Source organism: Poecilia reticulata, linkage group LG18 (genome assembly GCF_000633615.1).
Source record: "Poecilia reticulata strain Guanapo linkage group LG18, Guppy_female_1.0+MT, whole genome shotgun sequence".
Classification (NCBI taxonomy): domain Eukaryota; kingdom Metazoa; phylum Chordata; class Actinopteri; order Cyprinodontiformes; family Poeciliidae; genus Poecilia; species Poecilia reticulata.
In genome coordinates, this window is record NC_024348.1 from 9,333,248 (window position 1) to 9,353,158 (window position 19,911).

General features: G+C 40.5%; 1 protein-coding gene and 1 long non-coding RNA gene across 9 annotated transcripts in view; one reads left to right on the forward strand and one right to left on the reverse strand.

Annotated features, from left to right (window-relative positions):
• pcdh7b (protocadherin 7b) overlaps positions 1–19,911 on the forward strand; it is a 129,121-nt gene that overhangs the window by 104,039 nt on the left and 5,171 nt on the right. The gene's annotated exons all lie outside the window — the stretch shown is intronic.
• The window catches only part of LOC103480506 (uncharacterized), a 96,138-nt gene that overhangs the window by 3,855 nt on the left and 72,372 nt on the right, over positions 1–19,911 (reverse strand). The window lies entirely within an intron of this gene.

The window sequence follows — 19,911 nt, forward strand, 5'->3', positions numbered from 1 at the left end:
ACATTTATGAGCAATTTCGTCTGATTAGAGATTTAAAAGTAAACCCCATAAGCGTTTGACGTTTTCTTTTGCGCTCCGACCAGGTGATTTTTGTCGATTGACAGTGCTAAGCACGACTCTTCCATCATTTTGTGCTTGCTGTCAAGTGAGAGGCAGCACACTGTTCCCTGACGAGACGGAGAACATTCATAAAAGTCCTGCAACGTCTTACCAACCTTGACAGAAAACGGTGTGTGTGTGTTTTTCCCCAACTCAAAAAAAAAACCCTCACCGCAGGGATGGAGGGAGGAGTCGGGGAGCTGTGAAGTTCAAATGTAGCTTAAGAGCACCTGCCATATTCACGGCGCAAAGACGTCAATAAATCTGGCTGCTAATGTACTGCAGAATATATATATTCTTTCCCTTCTGTCTCTTCCTGTGCTTCTAATATTAATGAATGCTGCCATGGTCAAAGATAGAAACATGCTCTTTCCACAGAGTTAACACGAACAGTGTCTGGGAAAAGTACTTCAAGCCATTAAACTTTTCCACGTTACCACATTAACAGCCGCCTCATTGTGTTTTGTCGAGATGCGATGTCCGACACAAGCACTGCTTTGTATCGGTAAAAGCATAATGATGAATTGTTTTCTACAGTTGAAAACAATAGAAATCTTTATTCAGCCCCTTTTACTGCTACACCTCTGACAATAATCCAGTGTGATGATAATCCAGCTGCTCTCCGAGGACCTCATGGGTCTGTTAGAGAACATTCATGAACATGCCGCATCATGAAGCCCGAGGAACGGAGCAGATGGGTCAGGTCAAAACACACAGTACTTGAGGTTCCCCTTCCAGTTGGAACAACCTTGAAATGAAATGGATCATTTAGACCCAATCACATTCAGTAGCTGAAACATTAAAGTCCAACAGAGACATGAAAATTGATTTTTCACGGTTGGCTCTCTGTGCAGTCTGACTTAGTTTGAGCTATTTTGCAAAGAATAACAGGCCCCCCCAAAATGCAGCTTTTATAGATATACATTGCAGCAAAAAAAAATAAATAAAAAATTATAATACAAAAAATAAAATAAGGTATTGACTCAGATGAACTTAAAGTAAGTGGACACCATACTTTTCAGACTTTTAGTTTTTTTAAAAAAAGTTCAAAACCACAAATCCTTTTCTTCCCGTTGTTCACGTCCAATACAATAAAGTGGAGATTGTGGCTATAATGCTAGGAAATGTGTAAATGTTCAAGGCTTACAAATGCTTTTGCATCTTATTGTAACTGGATGTTAAATGGAAGCGGAGCACAATTGGCCCGGAAAGCTATTATTGCACACCCATGCTTCTGTATGAGCATTATGACTGGCAGGTAGGAATTAGCAACTTAATTCATTCAGAATGGTTATTATTGGAAAAGGCTGGACAGTGAATAACCAGATGGCAGGGGGGAAAAAAAGAATAATTCACAGTTTGGTGATTAAGAGAAATAGAACATATATTGAATAAACAATGTGAAAAACCAAGGATGGAAATACGCGTTCCCACTCTACCTACCTGGAATTAATGAGTGGAAAGGGGGCTTGCAGTGCATGAAGCACCGAGGCTATTTTTAGAGGCCTGCCTTTGCCTGAAAGTCAGCAGTTGTGGGAATGAAAAGAAACTCTCTATTCTGTATTCTTCTCCTAAAGGAAATTGTGATAATGAGGCTTCACCAGCGACCACGTGCACATTAAGATTTGATGCATCTGCACACACTTATGTCACATCCTAGTTTTCCTAAAATACTCCACAGAAGAAATGTACTATCAGGAAGAAAATTCTTTAAAAAAACAAACAAAAAAAAAAAGATGTAAGACGCTAGTGCAGAGTCTTCTCTGCTTCCTTGCTTTTCTTGTGTTCCCACCAGTCCATCTCTTCATTGGGAGTAAAGTCAAATCATTCCAGGACGTGCGTGCGAGTGCGTGCGTATCGATACGCTCGGCCTATATCCTGTCGTGATAGTCACATGGCTTCCCTCAGACAGCAGCCATTTGTTACTGTCTTTTTAATCATGCTAATGCAGCCCCGCGCTCTCTTTCCCATCACCAAAGCAGACTGCCGCACACATATAGGCATATGTGCTCATACATGCTTCTCATGCACATGGATGCTGAAGAAAAATGAGCGAGAGAACCGAGTGCCCAAAAATACCCCAGAGGCACATGAATCTGTCAGTGGGGAGTTCTGTAACTGGGTATCTTTGTACGCCTGTGGCCACGCTGTGCACACATACATGTATATATGTGCCCATATGTTCCTATAAACCGACCCATGCAGTCACACACGCAAATGGAAGAAGGCCAGGGAATCTTAAGACGAATCAAATTAAGTGTTAAATTTTGTCACTGCTTCTCGTCTTTTCTCTCCCCCACCTCTCTTTTTTCCTGCAAGTGCTTAAGTTTATTAGTATTCTGCTCAGAGGTCTGCTTTCTTCTTCTGCTCTCCCATAGCCTCCCTCTACCCCTCCTGGGAGTTGAGCCCAGTGCATGTTAAGTGATATGGCTGTGGAGTTTTACCAGCAGGGTTGTGGGTCCCACGTAATGCGGCGTGCAAGAGGGATGCTCTTAGTAAATCCACCCAGCCGTGAAAAATGATCAATCTCGTGAATTTGCCAATTGGGAGTCGTATAGCGTAGACATAAGGGAGATAATAAGAGGGAGGGCCGGTGGGATGGTGGAAGGCGTCTGCAGAGACGACAACCTTATTGGAAGTAAAATAACTAAAGAGCCATTGTAATAGGTCTGAATAGGAAAAGAAAAAAAAAAAAAGACAAAAAGTATAGGTGAGCTCAGGCAGACCAAGATGGCTAAAGAGAGAATATGAACCTCAGCTGCTCAGAAGACCGGTTGGTTGGGGGGTGAGAAATGGGCCACATTTTTCCACGCCCTCGCTCTCTCTCTCCCTCTCTTTTTTTCTTTTTTCCCCTTTTACCCTTTTACGCTTTGCATTCTCGATCTGAAAGCCAGCAGGCCGACTTGGTTGCAGTCAAGCAAAGATACACGTTTGGCCTTTCTTTTAGTCAAGCGTGAGCAGGTCTCACCTAGGTAGTGACAAGGAAGTGGACTGGGGTAGGAGACTGGAAAAAAAGTGCCTGTCCTAAATTCGAGGACTGATCTAGCCCATGGGTGATTCCAGCACTACCAGGCAGCGTGGTATGTAAATGTCATGGGACTCGACAGAGCGAGAGGCTGTCTCTCTCTGTTCATTTGACAGGACATGACAGGTCGGGGAGGTGCATTTCTCGGTTGTGTTGGTGTCAACAGGAGCACATCGAGTTTGACATACCTGAGGAGGGGGAGTTGCTCTGAGATGTTACTCTGGGATAGTCCACGAGAAACACTGAGTAGAAATATTACTCGCAAATAAATCTTGGAAAACATTTTTTTTTACCAATTTCTGTGTGGATTTTGCGACGAACATCAAGTCTGAAGGAAATTCTCTCGTCTATGAAGTTTTCTAGTCTGAGTAAGCAGAGCTTTAGTCATTTGAACAGATTTTCTTCACATTTGGCTTACAATTCACCCTTACCCTTAGGTTTATTGCCAAACATGGGCGTTTTACAGCCCGTGGATCTCTTCCAGCCCTTTAGATGTCCCCCACTGCCCTACATTAAAATGTGAAAATCATTTCTATGGGAAAACTTGAATATTCAGGCAGATGCGAGTTACAGTAACTAACTTCAATTCATAAGACAAGACAACTTGATAGAGTTTTAGTTAAAGTGACGTGCCAACAAGATGTAAATGATTTGGAAGCACTGTGAGGCAAACGGCGGATAATGGGTAGCCACTGGCTAGCTGCTAACAATGCTAAAGTTGGCATTTGTTTAAGAGCTTCCTGTGGGCTCTAAACAGCTGTTTTCAATGAGTCTAAACTATCCATTGTCATCTCTTGCCCAAAGTTTATCTCACTGTTACTCATGACTTTCTTTCAACACTGAATAGATTCTTTATGCACTATAAGATTTTATAAAAATGGGGGGATTTCAATGCCGTTTTGAGATTAGATATTAATGCCAATCCAATCCCTCAAATTTGCATAACTATTCCCTGGGCTGAAACATTGCACACTAATTAGATTCATTGAAACATGATTTGGGATTTGTGAAACATTTGCTTCATTCTGAAAACACATTTTTAAATGTGTTATTATTATAATATTATTAATATTATTATTCAGATGGTTGAGCTGAAGATTTTGTAAAAAGCTTGTCTGGTTCATTATTTTGTTTAAGTTTGTGAGCTAATAATACACTGTACAGTGTACCCCAAATATTATTGGGGGTGTAACAGTTCATTGTACAGTGAGACAGATGTTTTGTAATGGTGTTTGAAATGACTTGATTTTCCATTCACTTTAAATCTTTTAGCGTGATACAGTACATGCAATACAATGTACGTTTATTTACTACAGTTGACAAAACAGGCCAAATTGTCTGATACCTAATGCAATTTTTAGGTAAAGACTATGAGTTTGAGACATGCTATAAATGCTCTTACTCGTTAATTCTTCAGAAATGCTAAGCAGCTCATACAATCTGCCTTATCCTGAACATTTCACTTTTGATGAAATTGACAAAAACAACCTGAAATCAATAAAAATCCTCTAACAACGTTAGCCGAGTCTTGGGTTTTACATGTCATATCCTATCTTATGTTTTTTTTTACAGACATCCTTTCTTGTCTTTAATGCTTAATTCCCAAGAGATTACCCTATTTATTGTGAACTGAAGTAAAAGCAAATGAGCCGTACAACAACAAAAAAAAAACAACTAGAGAAATTATGCTGGTGCCTACTTGGAAATGATACCTAATAATCTGTGAAAATAACTCTTGACTGACCCTGTTATTTATCATTAATAAGCAACAAGCTGCTGGTGAGGAGGTTTCCGTATATCAAACCATACAAACAAACCAACAGGCGCCTCTCATGCCTCCATGGTGTTTGGGTTATTCAGCGATGTGTGTGACCTCAAACAGAGGGACGTTTGGAGAAGATTGCAGCAAAAGTAGAAGAAGAGTGAAGAAAAGCTTTAAAATGTAGCCAAGCAGCACAGCTGTGGCAGTAACATGTGGATGTCTTCTACTTTTTTTTTCTATATATATATATTTTTTGTTTCTAGAGCGCTCTATTGAGGAAGGCGTCATCCTTTATCGCCATATTTCATGTTTCCGAGAAGACTCGGTGAGGCGGGGGGAGGGGTTGATGTTATTGAGGAGTTCTGAGCCTTATTAAATTCGCTAACGTATTACCAGTCCTTCTCGTCCTCTCCCGTACGCACTTCACGCTGATTACGTTTCTCCCTGCTCTTAATTTGGCTGCACACTTTGCTGTAGCTCAACAGCCTACCCTCCAATCCTGGCCTCGAGAGGAAACAAAAGTAGTACATACGTATTGCTTTTAGCTAAAGACACTTATCAGGTAGACGCACAGCGTGCTTTTTGATGGCTTCTGACACTCATGACTCACTCAGAGTCAGCTATTGTATGTTCTCTGGCATATTCTCTTCTGTTCTGTCTTATTCTTGGTTCTTTCTTTCATCAGAGGTCAGAGACAATGCTAATCTTCCAGCGGGCGAGCCGGGTAGACGGGGAGAAAAAAATAAATCTGTCAGCGTCTTTAGCTGGCAGTAATCAAAAAGGATTTTTTGCTTTCTATCTCTGCGGATAGAAAGTAATAATTCTAAAGCACTAGTAGTCGGATATCACTTTACAAGGCCCTTAACCGTCTTTCCGTAAAGCTTTTCTCAGTGATAACAATTTTAATGGGGCTCAAAATGCGGACCTTCTCCTGGTCTCTGCACATGACAGGAGAGCACAGGAGGGATGTACTACGAGCGCAATAATGAGGCCAAAGTGAGAATGGATCTTCAGCGGCCAGGCACGCAGATGAAACTTTCAGAGCTCTCTGTTTGCCACATAATGCATGTGTCTGTACAGCAGGAATATTTATATCCAGTGTTTTTTTTTTTCCTCCATCACAGCCTTCCCTGCTGCAAAGGAAGTGTATTTACATATGACCTTGCACGCAGTAATCGGTGGAAAGAGGGAAGTTTTATTTAGCCGGAATGATGTGCTCTGGCTGGGATGTGACAGCGGAATGTGAATGTAGGAAAAAAGGTAAAAAAGAAAAAGCATTTGAGTCAGCAAAGGTTGGGAAAGGAATGGGGATTATCAGTAATGTGTTTTGGCTGCTGACTGTACAGTATATTATGTCAGAGGGTGGTTCAGCGTGTAGGGGTTGTTGATTTTTTATTTATTTTTTTGAATGCACATACATGTTGCTCGACGTACACGAGACATAATCAGAATAATTCAACCTCGCTGCAGACCAATTCATGGTCTTGGCGGTTCTGTATGTGCGGTGCATTGCAAACGAGCTTTTGCCCCCTTGAAATTCTCAATATGAATTTCAAGGGAAGTGGAAGGAAAATGATTTTCAAAGAATTTTAGTAAAAACGGGTACTGAGGTTTTGCCCTCCTCAGGCAATATTTTGTGGAAATAGTCTCTACATGGACAAAGTCTCCCAGCTTTGTGCATGTAGAGGGTAGACATTTTGCCTGTTCATTAGGGATGGGTGATATTAGGAAAGCACACCTTATTTATTTTTTTTGTTTAAATATTCTAATATTAATACATTCATTTTTACTTTATTTGTTTTCTGTTTTTGTCTTGACTTCACCCCCTCTCTGTGAGCTTTAACATCTCGGCTACAAAAATCTATACACACTGTTGGTAATTAGGACAGTAAGACGAGTATAATGGACGCTGGACAACAGGATAATCCTTACCCTAATTTGTAATTACAAGAACTAGTTCAAGTTCGAGATTTGAAGTTAATTCAAAATGCATAGGTGGTGACTTATGAGCATGGATCGGTTCATTTTAAACTGGGTGAACTAAGTTAAGAACTGAGTCTTCCTAGGGATGAACTGGTACAGCTCTATCAAATGTCCTATATCTTGTAAGCGCTTGCCTTAGGAACTTAATCGTTCTTACGTGAGAGTCTCTCTCTTTCTCTCTCTGTGTGTTAGACAGAGCTGTCGAGACTGCTTGATGCTATGAAAATTTGATGCAGAAAATATCCTGTCGGTGCTGCATTTTTAATGGCAACCACGCAGATTCAGGAATTATCATCAGAATGCTCCCTCCGGGTTCTCGACTGCACATCGTGCGTGGAATCCAATCGATTCTGCAGCTCCGGGACAGACACGTCTCCATCTGCTTTGGGTGCTTAAATAATTTGTGGAGGATTTTTGTCTCTTTAACCATTGTTTTGACCACAGACAGCACGCGAGAGTTAAAGCGGAATCTGCAAACTCGCCTCAGATTGTGGCAGTCTGGTGTATATTATTTTTCTCTCTCCTTTTTTTTATGGAGTCTTGTCAGAAAATGAGTCTGGCCTTTGGGGCTTGATTGCCCTAATCTGCAGTCCAACGAACACTTCTCCCACTGGTGATTGATATTTGGAGACATTGGTGGGACAAAAACAGCTTGAGATCTGACGCTCGTGAAAAGACCCATCAGCTCAGTTGTCGATCAATGTGAATAAATATTTCCCACAACCCAGAAGCATTAGAATCAAGGGCAAAGGGGAGAAAAAAAAATTAAAGAGGAAAAAAGAAGGGGGAGGGGGAAAATCAATTGGTTGAGAGCTTTACTAAAACGGGGATGGGGTTGTAATGGTCGTGGTGGAGCTGAGGGGAAGAAGGAGCAGAGGTGGGGGAAAATAGGCCTGTCAAGCTGGGTGAGTAATGAAGCGTGTTTTCTGCTCTTCAAAGGATGGGGTGGAAGATGCAGTGATGCTGTGTTACATGCAATGTGCCATCCAACGTCATGTGAACTTGAGCTGCACATAAAAAAAAAAAAAAGAAAAGAAAGAAAAATGTGCCGGGGAATGAATACCGAGGTGAACGCGCAGCTTCTGAGCTCCCCGCGTATCGATTTGACAGTCTCATGTGTCTCTTTAGGGTTGAGTCAGTGTTGGGACAAAATATCCGCAGAAGTTTTCAGAATCACATGTCAATGTCAGGTTAGCACTTCTCAAAAAAGAAAAACTAAACAAAACGTGACTAGATAAAACAGATTTCATCTGGTCAGGGGTTGCTTCCGTCTCCTCATCTGTCTAATAGTTAGAAAGTGATGCTTTAAAACCTTTTAAAAAGTCTGTAAAGATTTCAAATTCATAAGTTATGCTATGTGGCTAAAATGAGCTAAAAGCTCATGTTGGTTATTGATAGATTATATAAAAACAGATCATGAGGATTAAATATAGTATTTACCATTATTATCCATGGTTTTTGTTGTTCTTTATGCTTATGCGTATGAGGATGCACAGTAGTGACGTGTCGACGACATACGGGTCGGATGAATGCGACCTGGACGTACAGACACAGGTCATATTCGAAAAGATCAGATACATACTGGATTTAGAGTCAGATATGTGAAAATTTGATCTGTGTTGTTCAGACTCTCAGGCGCATAAGGGCAAAAAACAAACAAGCAAAAAAAAAAATCTGATTTGGGTCACTTCAGGCATCAGTGTGAACATATTTTATTGTTCAACATTGGGGAAATTTCTGTAGATTGCGATATTCAAACAAAGAACGTAGAGTTGCACAAAGGATATAAAATATGTCAAAATTGAATAAGGAATAAAAATTACTCTACAGTGCAGAGAAAAATTTGAACATAAACGCCATGTAGTTATAATATAGTGTACTCCAGTCCAAAGGAATGTGTAACTGAGTTGGTTCATTTAAAGTTTTATTAAGTTTTATTGTCAGTAATTGTGTATATACAATTACTGACAATAAAACTTGTGCAACAGCAGATTTTGTGCAGATAACAGCAGAAATTTTATTCAGAATGAGTAAAGTTGTATAGATATCAGCACAGAAGTAAAACCTTACTGAGTTTGTTGGGACCAGTGGCGGTAATAGAGTCTTACAGCTGCTGGGAGGAAGGATCTACAACAACACTCATCAGTGCACCTAGGATGCAGAAATCTGTCACAGAAAGTAACAAAAATGTACAACAAAGTTTGCTGTGGTTATTTGTCAAAATGAAGAAAATCTGAATGGGTTTGAATACTCTTCATTTAGGTTTTGAAATGAAAAAGCTTTCATCCTAACCACGGGGCATATGCTTTGTCTGATTTTACCCCATATAACGTGACAATCTGCAGGATGTACCAGAAAGGCTTGACTCCAATAATGACCTTTTTCCATTGTATCTCCTGTAGCTTCTTTTCTCTACATGTTGTAAAAGAAGCTCAGTGTCCATGTACCCTCATTACTGCCCACCTCCCCAAACTTCAACCACTCACAATATGAATCTATTTCCCCCTGCCTCCCTCTCTCCGTCTCGCTCCCCCTCACCGCTCTCTTTTTCTTTTCTTTTTTTTTGATAGGGGATCCATTTGGTTTAAATTGACTCATTTTGTCAGTGGGAATCGGAGCAGAGAGACTGAGGAGGGAGAAACGGGCAAGGCTTGAGCTAATACTTTGATCCCTCCGACAGGCAGCGTGAAAAGTGCATTTCATAAAGGATGTTCATCTGTGATGAGCCCGCCAGAGTGACAAATTGGGCCCCTGGTGCTTTAAATAATACACTGTGTTTGGCTACAGCTGTGGTGCTGTATTTTCTTTTTTTTTTTTTTTTTTCCTACTGCTAAACTTGCCTGTTAAATAAAGGCGTGCGTTTCAGCTTGAAAGACCTCATCGTGACTTCGATCCAGAGCAGGTTTCACTTCAAATCATCTCCCTTTTTCTTATTCATCCTGTGTGATGCATGTAAATGTTAATAGAGGGCTTTGCTTTCAACTGTCCACTTGTATTCAGACTTAGACGTGGCCCTTTAAGAATAGCAGAGAGGCTTCAGAGTTATGACCGAGGCAAGCCTTGCTGTCTCCCTGTGGCATTTGTCGCTCTCAGGAATTGTGCTATGATGAAAGTTTAAGACGTGGTCTGCACCGTTGCTGTGGAGGAAAAACTTTGCTACAGAAGCAAAGGCAGTGGAGTAAGATGATGAAAAATTGATCTTTTACCTTCTTTGTTCTGAATAATTTGACACCACATGAAAAAAATCAGGGAATGTATTTGGGGCGTGTATGTGCACCGTGCACCATCTTGATTTGACCCAAGTAGCACACAAATTTAACGCCACATGGTTATACAGTGAGTTTAGGGCTGCAGACGTTTTGTGATTTGAATGGACTGTCTACCCGTCATACACAATAACGGTAAAAAGAAACATTCATGACTTTCTGTACAGTTACGGAAAAAAAAAAAAAGTCAAAGTTCATGAGTTGATCTTGCAGAACCACCTTTAGTGGCAATAATTCAAAGTAGGTATCCTGTATGACTATCAGTTTCACAATGTTATGGAGGCAGTTTCACAAAATCTGAGTTCTAAAACGGGGTTCAATCGATTGGGATTATTGGGCTTTGGTTTATGAACATTTCCACAGCATCTTGACCTAGTTGAAGTCAATATCTACATCGGTCTCAATATTGTGTCAAATGTTTTTAACTTTGACATGTGCCTTGCTGTAGATTGACCGACTTCAACTAGGTCAAGTTGCTTGAAGATGTCCCTTCACAGATTCACGACCCTTCTTGTTCCTATGGTTTCCAATGTCTTCCTGCTACATTCCCTTTATAAAATCAATGGAAACTGCACAGAAAGAAAAAGGAAAGTAAAGAAAGCTTTTTTTTGTTTTTCTGTAGTTGTCTTATAGAACGGCTTCACCCTGTTGTATCTCGAATCTCCCAGACTGGATGGAAGTTTGAAGATAATCAAACCTCGAGCCCCATTATATGTCGCTGAACCATCAAAGAAGGTAGTTACAAATTTGATCAGCAGCTTGGAGCCTGCTCCTAAATCTCACGACACCTGACTTGAGCAGATAATTTTCCAAAAGGTAAAAAGAGCTGGCTTGACAAGGACTTTTCTGTTTACTGACTAGAAACACATGGGAAGGGTAATGATTAGGATTGCGCAAGAAAAGCACTAAAAATCACATGACAGGCACCGACTTGTCTTATTCCTCTTTCTAAGTCTATATCTTTCAAATGCTCATGTGCAGATGGTCCCCCTTATCCCAGAGTCACATACACCTGTTCCTTGATTTTAAGGTGTTACCTAATAGTGGAATTGTCTGCAACAGTCCGGCGGTGGGGTCAACCACAGCTGAGGTCGAATTAGTCACAGATCGAGTAAAAAGGATGACAGCTAAATGCCTCTTCGCAGCAGCAAATCCTACATGTCACTCTAGAAGGCAGCAAACTGTGGGCCATGTGTGAGAGAGTTTATAATCCGGGACACCTTGGTGCTATCAGGCTATATCTCACTAAGCTTCAGTCCGCGCAAGAGTGGCTGGAGAGTGTTTAAGCCTCTTGACTTTTTGTCATGTTCTGTGTAAACATGACATAACTGCTTTTCCCCCATTAAATATACGAAAAAAAGAAAGAAAAGATGCCTGGACATGGCTTACGGCTTGGACTAGAATGCAAATGGGTCCATTTGAGACTTTCCCCACCAGGGGGACGATCATAGTCTGACTCTCATTGAAGCACCCTCGCTTTCATTCTTGAACACTCAGACGCTGCGGGAGGTTTCACACAGGCTGAGGCTCCCCGGCCAGACTCAAGGATACATTAAAGACGGCCTGGAGAACTTGCTTGATGACTGGCACATCCTTTTAGCACTTTCATCATGGCTGTACTCAGCACAGCCATTTAAAGCAGGTTTGCTTTAACCTTCCCAGTAGGTGTTCAAGCTATCCTGGAGGAATTCACTAAAATCCCTTCATAACCCGTTTGCGTTCCCAAAACAATACACTCTGACACTTCAACTAGTTGTGTTTTTATATATATATAGCTACTTATAATTTAATCAACATAAATTTAGGATACTAGAAGTGTCGCGTCACACAGAATTGCAATACTTCAGTATTAAGAATATTTTAAATCAGCCATTAGGTGCTCGATATTTTCACAGGGATGAAAATGTAGAAACTAAAAGAAGGTACCTCCTTTAAAAAAATAAAAAAAAAAGACTTGTTCAGTTATTTCCCCTGCAGTCCTCAGAACACAATAGCTCATCATGTTGTAAGGAACCTGCTGAGACACAGCAAAACTAATCCCTCAGGGAAACACAAGGTTCTGATAATTTGCCTTCTCTGCTTCAGAGTGAAGCTAACTTTGCCTGTTTATGCGTCTACCTCCTGAAAAAAAACAAAAAAAAACAGAGCAAACTGAAAGCCAGTCGCTTCAGGTCAATATAATTACCCCCCAACACATTTGCACCACTAGCTTTCAATTAAGGTCATGATTCACCATGCCCGACTCACTCTGGACTAGAATGTGTTTCAACACTAAGCATGAAAACAATGTTGATTTCATGCTGAACTCCTGCATAGCTAGATAAAACGTATAGTACTTACTGCAATACAAACAACATTTACTATTACATTTATTCTGATTTAGATTCGCTGCAGTGTTCGGGATCCTCGTCGACCAGGTTTTGGAGAGCTTCAGCTGAATTTGACTTTTGACTCTAGAGCACTTATAAATATATGGTTGTCTCATTGACTCCAATATACCCGGGTCATGTGACTGCAACACAAGCCCAGAATGCAAGCCCAATTACACACTGCAACCCTTCTTAGACTGGCGGTCAGTCAGCAACAGTTGCTTATCTTCGATCATTGCTTCCGTCTTTCTGCCCTGACATTGCGTGGGCATACCGCTCGCTGTCGGTTAAAGCTATGGCTGGCTCGCTCCGGCCCTGAATGCCTTTCCAAAACGTGGCAAAAGAAAAAAAAAATGCATATTTACTATTACCTTGAGAAATGTGTAGCATTTATTACAAAATAAATTGAGCAATTTATGTCACCCTATGTTTTTTTTTGCTCTAGGTTGACAATACACATAATCTAATGTGTCCTTCCTGCTCCAGTTTCTGCCAAGTGGGGTAATGCTGCACTTGTGCTGGTTTGAATGTACGAGTATAATGTTCTGTGCAGCTTCTATGTGTTTTAGCCGCATCACACGAAATAACAACCAGACACGTTATGGGTGTTTTTACATTTTATGTAATAACCTCATTTTCAGACATGCACCCATCACCTCTCCCTCTCTCCACGCAGATACCTATAGTATACCGGGGAATTTAGATATTTTCTCCTACTTATATGTTAATGAAAAGCACAAACCACCGACTTTTCTTTCTTTTCTTTTTTTTTATTTCTGGGACAATTTAATTGAAATTTTATTTTGACAAATAACCATTTAATGGTGTAAAACAGGCCATTGTGTGACTGTGCCTGGGAGTGTGCGATAAGAGTAACAGTGGAGGAGAAGCAATGACACTTCTTTTCTAAAGAATGGCTGGCGAAATAAGAGAGAGATGCTGTGTATGTGTCACAGAGAGAGTGGAGAAAGATTTTAGAGAAATAGTAAACAATAATAATAATAATAATAATAATAATGATAATTTTTATTTTTTTTTACTGAGTTAACCCCCTCAGAGTAGCACATGGTAGCCCTACCATTTTCCACACACACTGCTCCATCATATATTTCATGTCTGCCTTATCGGTTAACACTCTGGGTTTGCCTTCTTGTCTGCGGTTGAAAATAGCGAGCTCAGACGCAACAAGCGGAAGCTCCTTCACACAGTCTGCGTTCTTAATGTAAGGTTTGCTGCAGTGCAAAAAAAAACATGCAGTTGGTGTGGCTGCGTGCAGGCGTGTGTGTCTGTTTGTGGGGGTGTGTGTGTGTGTGGAATGGGGAGGGGGTAAAACTGAGTTGAGACCTCCATATTGTTTTATCGGTTACTAGCAGCAGCATTGCATGTGTGCACCACGGCAGAGCTGTTAATTCTAATCCTCATGGCGCTTCCAGAGTAAAAGGCTCAGCTCTGCTGTAGGAAACACACATAAGCATGTGAGTGTGGGGGTGACACAGTGCCATGTTTAGGAGGTGGTTTCTTCTCTCTCTCTCTCTGTCTCTCTAACTAAATGCATTACATATGCAATGATGTAAGCAGCAGTTGATTAAGAAAAGAATGCTATAATACTCTTAGAGCTTAAAAAGAATATGCATTTGTTGTATGGTTTTGTAGTTTGCACATCACAGAATGCAGGACGTGAATACAATTTTTTTTTGTTTTGTGTAGTTTCAGTTGCCTTGTGAATGTGTGGCAGGAAGCCAGCACCATCCCATCACTCTGTTCAGGAGGGCTGGATGAGTCACTCTGCTCTCAAAATCATCCTGCTATTCCTTCCTTTTGTATATGACAGTGGGTCACAAGAGCTCTACGGACGCATTCTCTTGTGTCTGTGCTCATATATCTATATATACACACACATGCATGACAAAGATAATGAAAATATTCCTGGAAAAGACAACAACATTCTACTAAGTATTCCAACCACTTGATTTACCTTCACTAGTAAATGTAGCACAAATGTAACAACCAAAGATAATTTTTTTTTCTTCTTGCTATAGAAACTGCATTAAAAATTCCCATTACTCTCAGATAGATTCCATCTGAGAGTAATTTAATCTCAGTAAATCTAGCTGTGCTGTAAAGAGTTTTGTTTGAAACCGTTGGTGAACAAACAGCATGAAGACCAAGGAAATCATCAAACATGCCAGGTATAAAATTGTAGAGAAGTTCAGAGCTGGGTTACGTCATAATACAATATCCTAAACTTTCTAGTAGGTCCTCTGGTCAGACATATTTAGCCTACATACAACACAAAGTGTGTGGCAGAAAGCTAACAACCTCAACAAACTGCGTCCGCTACGAAAACTGATGGCGGCGGCGTCATTTTGTGAGGAGGTTGTTCTTCGGCATCGAGACAGAATGTGGCTAGAGTTGACTAACAGATGGATAGGTTTACCATCCAGCAGGGCATCCCTAAACACAGGCGTAGATAGAGCTCTGTAGGAATGGTTAAGAACAAAGCATATTTGTGTTTAAATGTCCCAGACCTAAATTTAGCTACAAATATTTGACGAGACCTAAAATAGATGTTCACAAACGCTGCCGTTTTAGATGTGCAAAGCTGATAATGTACTAGCTGGTTGCATTGTGCAACTGGAGCAGTTTTACAAACCGAAGAAAGCTGAGCGTACATCGTCACATTTTAATTAGCAAGAAGAAATAAATTAATAAAATCACATATTTTCTTCTGATGTACCGCTTTGTGTTGGTATATCATATAAAATGCTCTGAATGTTGTGGTTGCAACATGACAATGAGGAAAAAGTAAAAAAAAAAAAAAAAAGCAAGAATGCTTTTGCAAAGCACTGCATACGAGAGCCAATGTCCGCACATGTATGTGGTCTTCTCCTGCTTCGGCGGCTCATTGTTCAAAATGGAGCAAGGAGACGTAGAGACCCCCCAGAGTCTTGAGGACATGTGCGGAGGGTACGAAGAGTGCAAGCTCAATATGATAATTGGCTGAGAGATTGTCACCAGAATGAAATTATGCTAGTTAATTCCTCCTCAATTAATTACCTCAGGACCAGGCCGCAGTACATTCATTATGCCAGGAAGAGTATTGACCCCGTTGAAAGGGAAAAGCAGCCATATCATACCCATAATGCCTGCTTGCAGTGTCATTGCAATGCTTGTTAGCGTATAGCCTGCAGGCAAAGGAAAAAAAACAAAAAAAAGGACTAAAATGGAAGTGACGTCATAACCCCAGTCTGTCTGAATATAGCCTTGAAAACTGTGCAGCCTCGCGCGTATATCGTTTTGTTCCACGCACGACATTGTGGAAAGTGAGACAAAAGGAGGTGACAGGTCATTACAAAACTCGATCAGGGCTCTGTATCTTTCTCCTCTCTTCCTCTCGTCTCCGTTTTTCCACCGCACCCATCTTGCGGCTCTCAAGGCGTGGTGGGAAGGGGGGAGAGGGGGGGTTCCAGATTATTCCCTTAGTTGCCCTTGCCAGGTAGTAAATACTTCAAGAAGCTCAGGAGGCAGGGAATAGATCAACTGCTGCCACACTCAACAGCATCCTGCCAGCTGGCCCATAAGACGCATTGCTGAAGCAAAAAAAGAGGGTGTGTGGGGGGGTGATTGCGGCATGGGAAGATGTTTGTTGAAGAATAGTAAATGTGGGTCAAGTGGGTTCATCAGCAGAGTATGATTCGCATGAAAGATAAACGCAGTTAGGAGATACAGAAAATTTGCTGTTTCATGTCTAAAACATCTAAATGCCCTTGTAGTTCCAACATTTGAATTGGGAGTAACAGAGGTTAACATTTTGCTTCTGTTCAGAACTGCTTCTGATGAATTTTCCCAACTGCTGATGTTAATGCTATCAATAAATGCTTTTTCAAAGGCCATTGCTCCTCAGCGCTCTCCTTTTCGTTCCATATCCCCACCCACCAAGCCACACTATCACCGCCACATCTCTTCCATCCTTTCCTAATTGTCTGGCAAGCATCTCAGCTAGAGAAAGACAAATATCGCTTTTTCCTGTGGATATTGTTCTGTCTGAACCCGCCGTGACCGCGTTAATAATTTAGCACCTATTCTGTTTCTTGCTGCTCTTTTCTCCCAGGAACACTTCCTCCCTCGCCTTTATTTTCTCTTCTTAGCATGTTTTGTTTTTTACTTCCCTATCCTGTTCTTCCCTTTAAATTTCCCTGCAACCACCTGCAGTAATATGTAGAAATGCAAAGCATTAGCCTGCCTGTTGGTTCTCTGATGCGTTGGACTTTTTAGCTCTCAGGCGTTGCCACAGGGATCCTTCGAAAGTGAGGAAGAAGACATTCTTTCACACTTAAATTAATTGGCTAGTTTTAACTAATTGCTATTCCTGCAAAGTTGTTATGATTAGGAGTTGCCTTACCTGCACTAAAGATATCTCGTCACCATAAGTTTGTGTAAAAGTGAATAAACATCGACTGTGACAAAAGAAAAAGGCCTCACGCAAGCATTGACAATGCTAATTCCTTCCTCCTGGCTCTGATTGGTTGTTTTTGACCAGGAGTGGTGCTTTTTTTTTATAGTAGCTCATGGTTATGACACTATGAGCTACTATATTAAAGATGTCACATGGTGACATCTGTAATAAGTATTAGGTTCTGTGAAGTTACTATCTAAACTCCACTAAAAGATGTAATTTTGGTGTGAGCTTATCAAATAGTGATTAACTAAATTTAGCTAGCAGTTAGCCTTTACAGGGGTTGAAGGCTAACTGCTAGCTAAATTTGACTTCTCAGTTCAGTTAAGACAACTCAAATTAAAATGTATGAATCCATTAGATACAATTATGTATTACTGAGTGTTAAAAGTCCATAAAGAGACTACTTTATAGTTTGTTCCCACTTTGTCAGTCAAACATCGATTTGTAGCATTTATCGTGTATGGCAGAAATTCATCATTGAATTTGTGGTATTTTATTTGGAATTTTATTTTCCTCACAAAACTCGAGTTCTTATTTAAAAAAAAAAGTTGGAACGCATACTTTCAATCCTAATTTTTCCCTGCCTCATTTAGAGTTGCTGCCTGGATGGAAGCGTATCTGCTCACAGTGTCTGGCAAATTGACTACTCTCACAAAGAATACTCTCATGTGTCTTCTTCCAGGTCGAGAAAACTACTTCTATTTTCATCTTGATGGAGAATGAGCTCCATTATGGTTTCAAATTGAAATCATGCGGATGGGTGTAAATGGAATTTGAAGGTTAAAGTGTTTTCTTTAGCCTTCTTAATATAGCTAATATGATAGAAGCTTATTAGATTGAGTTGGAGGAGAGGTGAGCGGCGCCTCGTATCTGGCTGCACACAGGAACTCTCTGTTTGGGAGATAATTTGAAGCTTTAAACAAGCTAAATCAAGGTCTCCGGACCTATGATGCAAATGTGCACATGTCCCAGAGCACATGCTCTCAAGCCTTTTCTTAAAAACACAGGGCATTCCCTTTTATTAGAGTCATCATAATTGCCACCCTCACAACATTTTCTTCTCCAGTGTTTCTTGTGTTTGTTCGTGTCCCCATTTCTTCTCTCCTTTTCTCCTCTACTTTTCGCTGTTCTCTTTGGCAATGTGTTTGGCCTATGACGGCCCAGAGGCAGCCATGCTGTCTTCTTCACTCAGTCGGCTGTTTCTGCCCTGACCCTGCTCTACTCAGAACACACACGCTCCGTCCTCTATCTCTTGTCTCTTTTATGCTGTCCTTTGTTTTTCACATCATTCCTGTCGTCAAACCTCCTCCTTTTTTTTTTTTTTTTTTTGCTCTGACCCCTATCTGCTGTCCAGTCAAGAGCAATGTCTATCAAAGAAACTCGATGCAGACAAATGCATTAAGACGCAAGCTGGAAAGTCATCTCTCTATTCTCTCTTTGCTCTCGTTTTTCTCTCTTTTTTTTAAATTCCCCATCGCTCCATTTTCTGTAATGAACATTCCCTTGGTTTTTGTGTGGAACTGCTGGCAGGAAAATGAGAGCAGTCATGGATCAAAAATCAGCGTTTTGGAAACTAGACTGCCAGTGATGGAGCTCAAACGCAGACAGATGAACTTTGCCGACATGTGGCAGCAAAAAAAAAAACGTAGCTTAGTTCTGTGACACAAAAGGACACAATCAGCTGTTACCGCTCAGAAATGTTCGAACAATTACAAGAACTTTCTTGAGGTGCTGTATAATTTTTAAGTGACAGGATAGTACAACATAATCTTTCCGTACAGTAGAGTCTTAGTGCACAGTGTGTGTTTAGTCTTTTTACTTAATCATCATTTCTCTTTCTCTATGCTAATGTAAGTGACTTTCAAGTAGTTGTTCTTTCAGCAATGACAATAATATCCCTATGGTTCCAACACTATCGCTTTTTTTTTTTTGAAACCCCAGCTTTCCTAAAAACAAGACTGGAGCATTGGGAATTTAACTTGGGACAGAGTGGCTTTCTGATTGTTTTGCTTGTAGCATTATTGCTAGGCTTTTTAAGCGTGGCAGAGTGACCCACTTGTATTGTGCTGAGTCGCGGTTGGTATTGTGGACTTGGAAAGACCTTTATGAACACCCAACAAAAGCCAGATACTGGGCTGTGAGTGCTCCGGTGGCTTTTCTTTCAAGACATTTTCTACTGTCCTGATTTCAGAATTGGGGGCTCCAAGGGCCTGAGGATACGTACGGAAACTAACTTACACATATCCTCCTTTAAAGACATCTGGTAGCTTCATTTTGTTGATCGCAACAGCGACAAGAATCTAGAGAGGAATAATTCTGGATTTTTGAAGTGAGGAGGTCCTTGTAAAAGACTACTAGGAATTTAATAATAACCTGCAGTAGATAAATCTCTTGGCTTCTGAAAGCAAACATGGAGAAAGAAAATATACAACATTTGCTCATATCAAATATTTTGATCAGGACAGATGGCGATACATATTTAAAAATTATTTTTAGTTTTTTCAATCATATTGTGAACCCAGTATTTAAAACACACAACATCATGGGGTGGGGCATGCTTTGCTTTTGTGGTTTTAATTTTAAGTATAAAAAGATAGAATGAAACAAATCTGTTCATCCTTTAGTTACTTTTTCCTGCATATTCAGTATTTTAGAATAAAAATCTAATAACCACATTTTCATAGCTGTCATCTGGTGGAAACATCTAATCACCAATACATGCAAGGAGCCTCCTGAACCAACTAAACTGTATTTCCGATATAAAAAAAGAGAGTTATCTGATGCATGTATGATATTAATCACTTATAACCTTCAAAGCTGGCGGCTGGGAAGTTTGATTACATCAACATGACTTCAGACCTGAAATTAAAGACTGTGTTCATTCTAAGCTAGGCTGTAGCAGAGTCTGAGTGTTTGTAATATTGAAATAATCTCAGATGGACTGAACA